This window comes from Molossus molossus, unplaced genomic scaffold (genome assembly GCF_014108415.1).
Source record: "Molossus molossus isolate mMolMol1 unplaced genomic scaffold, mMolMol1.p scaffold_m16_p_10, whole genome shotgun sequence".
In the NCBI taxonomy this organism is placed as follows: Eukaryota; Metazoa; Chordata; class Mammalia; order Chiroptera; family Molossidae; genus Molossus; species Molossus molossus.
The window spans coordinates 84,333,347-84,342,743 of NW_023425345.1; the positions used below are offsets into that span (position 1 = coordinate 84,333,347).

General features: G+C 40.7%; 1 long non-coding RNA gene across 1 annotated transcript; it reads left to right on the plus strand.

Annotated features, from left to right (window-relative positions):
* Positions 1 to 204: 204 nt before the first annotated feature.
* LOC118624593 lies at positions 205 to 8,280 on the plus strand. Its single transcript, XR_004958398.1, has 3 exons — positions 205 to 256; positions 5,980 to 6,081; positions 7,986 to 8,280. It is a non-coding gene; the product is annotated as an uncharacterized LOC118624593 (long non-coding RNA).
* The last annotated feature ends 1,117 nt before the right edge of the window (positions 8,281 to 9,397 follow it).

Here is a 9,397-nt window from a genome sequence, read left to right on the forward strand (position 1 = left end):
ACAGGTAAATTTTGATTTGCGAATTGTAAATATGAGAAAATGATGAGAATTATAATTTTAGAAAGTTGCTCTGGTAGACAAGTGTAGACAATGGATAGTTGGAACATAGCTAAAAGGCAATTTTAATTCTTCCGTTAACTTGGAAAAGAGGGTGTGGATCATAATGACATGTTAGCATCTCATTATGACTTTCTATGTTATGTCCTCTAGAGATCAATCATGTTTAAAGTGGCCCAAAACTGAAGAAAAGGATGAAGTAAGTTTACACTTATACTGGTACCTGTGCACCTTGGTGTGTGGTGTTCAGAAAATATACTCTGGTTAAATGAAGAGTTAATGGTTGGATTCATGGTGAAACTTTAAGTCATCATGGAAGGCTGTTAGGGGACATATTTTTTCTCTAAAAGTGACTTCCTCAGCACATCTTCTTTGGCATTATGCATCTGGTAACTCAACTGATTTCTGGGTATGGCTGCCCATGTCTTGTCTTCCCTGACTAATCACATTTTACTCCTATCAGTCTTCAGCGTCATTTAAAATTGTGCACTTCTTGATAATTGTCATGTGGTAATTCTGCATCACTTCACTTGTGCTTATCTTGACTCCTCGGAGAATAAACTTCTTAATGTCAGAGACTAGATTTTCTGAATCATCTCACAATCCCTAACAGAATGCTCTACACAGTGGAGATCCAAAAATGCTTGGTGCTTTATTCTGAAGTTGTAATCAGGTATGTTAACAATGATCATATTATAGAAAATATCCAGTTTATTCTATGTTATCAGGGTTTCATTTTGAGGATGTTGGGTCTTTTGTTTTTATATATTTTTATTGAATTTTTTAGGTGGAGAGGAAGGGAGAGGGGGAGAGAGAAAGAAACATCTATGAGAGAGAAACATCAATTGGCCGCCTCTTGCATGCCCCACACTGGGGATTGAGCCTGAAACCCAGGCATGTGACCTGACTGGCAATTGAACCAGTGACCTCTTGGTGCATGGATGACACTCAACCTCTAAGCCACACTGGCCAGGCAGGGTTTTTTGTTTTAGTTCACATTTCTTACTTTAGGAAAGTTGCCTTTAGTTTCCAGGAAGCAAACATTCCCAGAAGATTAATATTTTATTCCTTTGTTTTGACTCCACTGCCTCTTCCCATGATACAAATTTCCAAATGTTGATCCATTTTTTTTCAACATCTGTTTGTGAATCTTGATATTTGGTTTTCTTCACCCACAAGAGTCCTGGGATTGAAGTATGTTCAGTACATGTTGCAAACAGCTTTAATGAAATCACTTTCCTAAAGCCTTGCTAAGAATGTTTCATCACTTGGGACTTCGCTATGAGTAGTATAGTCATTGAGACCTAGAAGAAGAAATTGATTTGGTGGCTTGTTTGTGACAAGAGATATTGAGTATCACTTTTAAAATTATTAAGTTGCCCTGGCTGGTTTGTCTCAGTGGTTAGAATATCAGCCCATGGACTAAAGAGTTGCTGGTTTGATTCCTGGTCAAGGGCATGGACCTGGGTTGCAGGTTCGATCCCTGGCCCTGGTCAATGGAAAAGTATCTTTGGGTGAGGATTAACATCAACAAAGCATTATATAAGTTTAAGTCTTTGGTATTATGAAAGCACTTTATTTTAGATTTTTAATATTTTTTCTAGTTTTATTGAAATATAATTGTCATATGATATTGTATTAGTTTAAGGTATACAACATAATAATTTGATATATGTACATATTGCAAAATAATTGCCACAATAAGTTTAGTTAACATCCATCACTTTGCATAGCTGCAATTTTTTTGTAATAAGAACTTTCAAGATCTACTCTTTTAGCAACTTTCAAATATACAGCACAATGTTGTTAACTATAGTCACCATGCTGTACGTTACATCCTCAGAATTTATATATCTTTTTTTTACTCCTCACCTGAGGATGTTTTTCCATCTATTTTTCGACAGAGTAGGGGGGGGGGGAGAGAGAGAGAGAGAGAGAGAGAGAGAGAGAGAGAGAGAGATGTGAAAGAGACACATTGATTGATTGCCTCCCCCGGACCAGGGCCAGGAACCAAACAGCAACTGAGGTACATGCCCTTGACCAGAATTGAACCCGCGACTCTTTGGTCAGCAGGCCAATGCTCTAACCGCTGAGCAAAACTGGCCAGGGCAAGAACTTATATATCTTTTTGGTTTTGGTTTTGGTTTTACACAGTATTTAGCATTTTTATTTCACGTGATAGTTACAAAACACTTTATAGTATTAATTAGTAAATTGTGACAACATTTCAGGGAGATAAATTAATTATATGTTTCTTTTGAGAAGTAGCCCACCTCAGTGAAAGACAGAAGGTGTACTCTGCTTCACATTCGTACCTGTGCTCACTTCCTTCCCCTTAGCCTAAGACCAATGGAAGTTTATAATGACAGAAATACTAGTAATCATTTCTTGAGGTCCTACAATGCATCCTAAATCATGGTAAACACCTTGCAAAGGTTAAATCTTTAATTTTCACAAAATCCCAGTGATGTACTTTGAGGCCTTATGCCTGAAATCATCCACCTCATGGCCTGAGTGGCCTCATTCACACTATTCAAAAAAATAAAAGAGGTGCTTACAGCCATCGCTCTAACACCGGGGCAACATATAGCTTCCTGAGCTCAGACTAAGCAGGGTGCGGGGTGTAGAGGTCTCTGAACCCTGGCCCCTACAAAGCAGACTGCCAGCAAGTCCACCCGTGGTAAAGCCTCAGGAAAGCAACTGGGTACCAAAGCTGCGTGCAAGAGTGCGCCCTCTACTGGATGAGTAAAGAAACCTCACCGTGACAGGCCTGGTCCTTGTAGCACTTGGTGAAATCAGACATTATCAGAAGTACAGGGAACTTCCCATTCACAACCTTCCCTTCTGGCTGGCCTGTTTGAAGACATAAACCTGTGTGCTCTCCATGCCAAACGGTAACAGTTACGCCAAAACACAACCAGCTAGCGCGACGCATCCGTGGAGAACGTGCTTTAGAATCCACTATGATGGGAAACATTTCATCCTAAAAAAAAAAAAAAAAAAATTCAGTCTTCCTGTTATCATCAGTTCTGAACATTAGATGTTTTCCCCTCATGGGGTCAACAGGTACCTAAGTATATGATTGCAAGTGGAAAATAAGGGACAGAAATCAGGTATTGGTGATTTTTCCATTTTCATTTGTGTGTGAATATTTTAAAATAAATGTGGGGACATATCGACCAGTGTGGTTCAGTCGTTGAGCATCGACCCAGGCACCAAGAGGTCGCCAGTTCAATTCCCAGTCAGGGCACATGGCCAGGTTATGGGCCTGATCTCCAGTGTGGGGCGTGCAGGAGGCAGCCAGTTGATGTTCTCTCATGGATGTTTCTATCTCTCTCTCCCTCTCATTTCCTACCCGTCTAAAACCAATAAAGGGGAAAAAATAAATAAATGTGGGAACATAAAGCATTAATGCCAAAGTGTTCCAGTGAGCAGGTTTCAGCAGTTCAACTTCATGACGGTGTCAACAAACTTGTCCATTTTTTTCTGGATGGTGCCACCATTTGGATTTTTTTAAAAAAACATGTACATTTCTTATTGATAGCAACTAAATGGTATATGTAGCATTTTTATCATGCAGTGGATTCCGTCCGTTCACTATACTTTCTGAGTTGTCCTACATGCAGAAAGTACATTTTTCCTTTTGTCTGTCTTCTGTGCTGTTCCTGCAAGTTGGCTATTAAGATACATTAAACTGTAAAAATTATAATAGTAATTTAATGCAGCAGTAGGCCAGTGCTTTACAATTCATTCTGGACTTGTGATGTCAACGTGTGTCATAAGTCTTCATTAGATATAATAGCCTTTCTCCTTTCGTTGGTGGCTTTTAGTAGAGATTTTTTTTTTTTTTTAATTATTTTTTCATCCTCACCTGAGGACATTTTTCCATTTTTTGTTCAGATAGAGCGGGAGGGAGAGAGAGGAAGAGAGAGAGAGAGAAACATCCACGTGAAAGGGACACATCGAGTGGCTGCCACCCGCACGGCCAACCAGGGCCGGGGACAAACTGCAACCGAGGTACATGCCCTTAGCGGGAACCGAACCCGGGTCTCTCCGGACTGCAGGCCGACGCTCTAACCGCTGAGCCAAACCGGCCAGGGCTGTAGTAGAGATTATTTTTAACACCATATTGTTTTCCATAGTGGCTGCACCAGTCTGCATTCCGCCAGCACTTGTTGTTTGATGATTTGTTGATGGCGGCCATTCTGACAGGTGGGAGGTGATACCTCATTGTTGTTTTAATTTGCATCTTTCTGATGATTAGTGACGTTGAGCATTTTTTCATGTCTCTTGGCCATTTGTATGTCCTGTCTGTAGAATGTCTATTTAGGTCCTCTGCCTATTTTTTTAATTGAAAGAACTTATATATCTTATAACTAGAAGTTTCTTTTGAATTTTAGAAATTACTTTTCATCAACATAGTTGTTTGCCTTCTTGTGAGTAAAGACTTTGTATACAAAGTTATTGATTACTAGTTGTCATATGAAATACTGAAAAAATTTAATTACCATTTCTATTATGGAAAATATTTTCATCAAGGTAACTTCTGTTTGAACACGATTGGAACAGTAAAGAAATACATCAACCATACAGTTTATTAAAGTATGTGTGTTAGTTTTCTATTGCTGCCCTAACACGTTACCAACAACTTAATGACATAAAACAACAGAAATGTATTCTCTTAAAGTTGTGTGTATCAGAAGCCAGACGCATAACTTACTGGGCTAAAATCAAGGTGTTGACAGGGCTGTGTTTCTTTCTGGAGTTTCTGCACATGAGTTTATTTCTTTGCCTTTTCTAAGTTTCAGAGGCCACCCACATCCTTCGGCGTGTGCTCCTCCCTCCCTCTCTGAAACCAGCCCTGTGGTCAAGCCCTTCGCTGCTTCCTTACCCTCCGCCGCTGCGTCTCTCCCCCATCACAGCCAGAAAAGGGTTTTTATTCCGAAGAACTAATGTGATTAAATTGGGCCCCAAAATCTACACGACAGCAGCTTAATTTCTACGTATGAAATTTTAAAAATTATAACTTAGTGCTCAATCTATTTCAGGCCATTCAATCTATTTCAGGGGTTAAGAAGATAGTCAATTCAGCCCTGGCCTGTTTGGCTCACCAGTTAGAGCATCAGCCGGCTGATGGAAGGGTCATGGGTTTGATTCCTAATCAAGGGCGAGTATCTGGGTTGCAGTTTCGATCCTTGGCCCCACTGGGGGTTGAGCAGGAGGCAACCACCTATGTATCTCTCTCACACTGATGTGTCTCTTGCACACTCCCCCCACCCCCTTTTCCACTCTATCTAAAAATAAATAAATAAATAAATAATAAGTTAGTAAATTCAGCCTCAAACCTAACCCTTTTCCTTGAAGTCTTTAAATGCTCCCTTATTTGTAACCGCCTTTCAATTATTTTCTTCTTACAAATAACTGGGAAGATAAAGTATATTATGAAATAATGAGATGAAAAATCTATTCCCCAGTCTTCTAAAAGACAAATGAATGTGTCTCCATGCCCAGAAGGAATTTTCAGACTACGAATCTGGATATTAATTGAAGGCATCAAAAGAATAAGTACGGATGAATGAAATCATTGAAAGTTGTCCAAATAAAATGTATTTGGATTTGCATGCAAAATTATTTAGGTAGAGTTTCACTCATGTACAGAGCTCTTCTCTTTTCCTCCCACTAAAAAAAAAAAAAATCTGAATAAATTATTTGAAAAGTATTCTGACATTCTGATCTTGTATGTCACCATGTTCAACCTAGAATGGGAAAAAAAAGGCTCCGAGTAAGAGAAGTACTTTAAATACTCCATGATGGTATCTAGAGGGGGAGGGGAAGAAATATAGAGGCTGGGTCAAAGAGAATTTGAGTGTCTTAGAAATGGTTGAAAGTGGTTTAACTTTTATATTTTTATTCCTGGCCAAGGACTCTAGTGGAAGTTTACCTGCAGTTCTGAAGATAGACTTATGCTAAAAGCCCAAAGAAGACCAAAGAGAAGGAGACAATGAAGTCAGTGGAAGAAACCAGGTAAATTGTTAATTCATAATCTCAACCCTTGTGACACTCAGAAGTTTACTGGAGCTACAAATTTTACTTTTTTGTATCTCCGGGCACAGACCAAATTTTAACATCCATAGGAGAGCCTCGTGGATAACTTTGAGCAACCGGCACAATGAAATGACTTTACGATGTGGAAGGCAGGAAGAGTAGAATAGGGATTAGGTTCTAATCCTGCTTTAGGTTTCTTGCCGTATCCCTCCTCTTCCAGTACCTCTTCAAATTGCTCACTACACTATATAGCACACTCATACTTTATAGAACATGTGTACTACATGTACTGTATACAACCTATATAAAAACAATAATAAGGGTACTATAAAGTGTAGAACTTTTCAGGACTACAAAATATTATGATGGGTAGCCAATTCATTATCATAGCAACCACAGAGTGCCATGATTGTGTGTGGTATTAGATTATTATTTAACTTAGTTCTCACCAAAACCTTATTGAGAAGGCTTTTGTGGTCTTCACTCTACAAAGGGGGAAACCAAGGCAACTTTTTCTAGGTCACACAGCTAATAAGTGGTGGACCCCAAACTGAATCCAGGTCTACTTGACTTCAAAGTCTTTCCTCTCCCACATTAATCAGTGTAGTATCGTTTACTAATAATTAATCTTCCAATGACGCCTTATTCTTAGTTTGACTTCCAGGTTATCTGGAATACTTCTTAAGTACTAACCCTTTTCTGTCATGTTAGTCTTTCAAGTTTACTCTTTGATCTATACTGAAATTTTAGCTCAAGACCATTTGCTGTGAGCAAACTTCTAGTGTGTTTGAGAAAAAGAGAAGGAAATTTCTAGTTAAATATTGTAGGTGAATTCATGTTTGCCCTCCACCCTTCCAAAACTATTGTACATGAACAACAGTGTATAAATTGGAAGGGGCAAAAAGAATTAGAGGTGACAGCACATAAAAGATGTTAACAGCCCTGGCCGGTTTGGCTCAGCGGTTAGAGCGTCGGCCTGCGGTACAGAGAGACCCGGGTTCGGTTCCCGCTAAGGGCACGTACCTCGGTTGCAGTTTGTCCCCGGCCCTGGTTGGTCGTGCGGGTGGCAGCCACTCAATGTGTCCCTTCACATCGATGTTTCTCTCTCTTTCTTCCTCTCTCTCCCTCCCGCTCTGTCTGAACAAAAAATGCAAAAATGTCCTCGGGTGAGGATTAAAAAAAAAAAAAAAGATGTTAACACATTTTTTGAAGAAGGGAAGCTGGTGGATGAATTGGTTTAAGCAAAGCAAAGTAGAAAAAACAGACACCTGTGGGTCATAGAACCCTGTATATTCAGAGACCAGAAGCATTAGGTATGCAGGGAGGTAGAAAGAATAAGAAGCAGTTAGGAATCCTGATTCCACCCTTACCTTTAGCTGGTGTCTACCTTCTTGTATCCTGGTGGTATAAAAGAAGTTTGTTCTCTGGAGAGATGGAATTAGACTGCACCAGATTTAGAGACATATGCTGAAGACTTGATGATTAACTGGAAGTTTACAGAGTGAACCACGAGACCCTAATCCTCTCCCCATATTCAGCTTCCAGAGTACCGACAACCGAACCTATGCCATCCGTCAAACACATTCCTTAGAAAGAGATGGAAGCAGTACTTTCTAGGGAAATAGACCAGTCTAAGAGGAAAATCCTATATATTATAAAATTTGGGGGTCCTAAAATAGCTTCTGTGTCCCCATCCAATCACTACACAGCACACATAACCCCACAATCAGCACATCTCACCCCTGTACATAGAGTGTCCAGTCATCATTTTAACTAAATAAACGAAATAAACTAAAACTGTTAACTGATGAAAAAGTGTATAATAAAGACATTTTCAGGAGCCCAAGTTCTTAAAACCTTTCCTTCTACGCAATCCTCTTCAGTAAACAACTATGCTTCAGAAAATAATGAGGATGAAAACAAAGAAATATGGATTCAAGCAACAGATGTCCCAGCCCAGGAGCGGTGGACTAGCTGTGGAGCAGGCGTGGCTAGCATCTGGTCCCAACGTGTCTGGAAGCGATGTTACTCACGCTGGTGCCTTCGCCTTGGCCAGATTCTGACGGCATTCTCGTGGCGGACTTGATTCCTGTTGGCTGCTGCCCCAGAGGCTCTCCCTTGTCCTCTGACTCTCAACGCCCAGCTTCTGCCAGGGATCATCGTGACCCTTCCAGGAGGCCCATGGCAAGCCCTCTACTCTCAATGCTCATCCATGCCTTTTTTCTTTAAATCGATTTTTCTGTTGTTGAAAGCATTATAGATGTCCCCCTTTTTCTCCATTGACCCCCTCCTTCCCATTCCCACTCCCTTCCTGCCTTCCCCAACCTTTAATGTCCATGTCAATTGATTGTGCATATACGCATATAAGTTCGTTGGTTTATCTCTTCCCACCCCTCCCACCCTCCATCCCTCTGAGGTTTGTTGTCTTTTAAGTCTGGAAAGCAACCTGGGAAAATTAAGTCTAAGATTCCCTCTCTCCTATCTCACAGAACATCAAGAAGTGTGTCCGAGCTGTCCGAGCCCCATGGTGGTATAAGAGCATCACCCAAGGCCACCTCTTTCTTCATCTGTAATAGGAAATTCGGGAACAGCTGAGATGTTAACAGGTAAGATAGTGTTATCCTCCATATCACCTTCACTTCTCTAAGTCACCTTGTCCTCTCGATGTCTCTCTTTGTTCTCCCCTGGCGCCAGAGAAGGGGCTTCTTGTAGGGTTTTCTTTCCCTGTGTCCTACCTCCCTTCTCCCACTGAGCTCGGCTGCTTTCTGCCGTGGGTTAAGAAGTCTCTCTACTCCGGGAGAGCTCTGTGAGATGGCTTCAAGCCCTTGGTATTTTAGTTCAGGTAATGAAGTTTTCTGGACAATCTTCTGTCCTGACGGCTCGCTCGAGAGTAGTCTTGCTTCTTGTCGACTTGCTGCATAATATCACTTGTGTAGTTAGTTTGACTGCCCAGTGTGAAGTTAATTTTTAGGACCACCAGACTTAATTATATGTAATAATAACAACAATAGTTACTTTCGATTATCTATTATATGCTTGACATTTTATGTGCATAAAGTTATATTTAAAGTACCAGCCCTGGCGGTTAGAACATAGGCCTGCAGATCAGAGAGTCCCGGGTTTGGTTCCCGCTAAGGGCACATACTTCTGTTGCAGTTTGTCCCCAACCCTGGTTGGGGTTGTGTGGGTGGCAGCCACTCGATGTGTCTCTCTTACGTCGATGTTTCTCTCTCTCTTCCTCTCTCTTTCCTGCTCTATCTGAAGGTAAAATGTAAAAATGTCCTCAGGTGAGAAT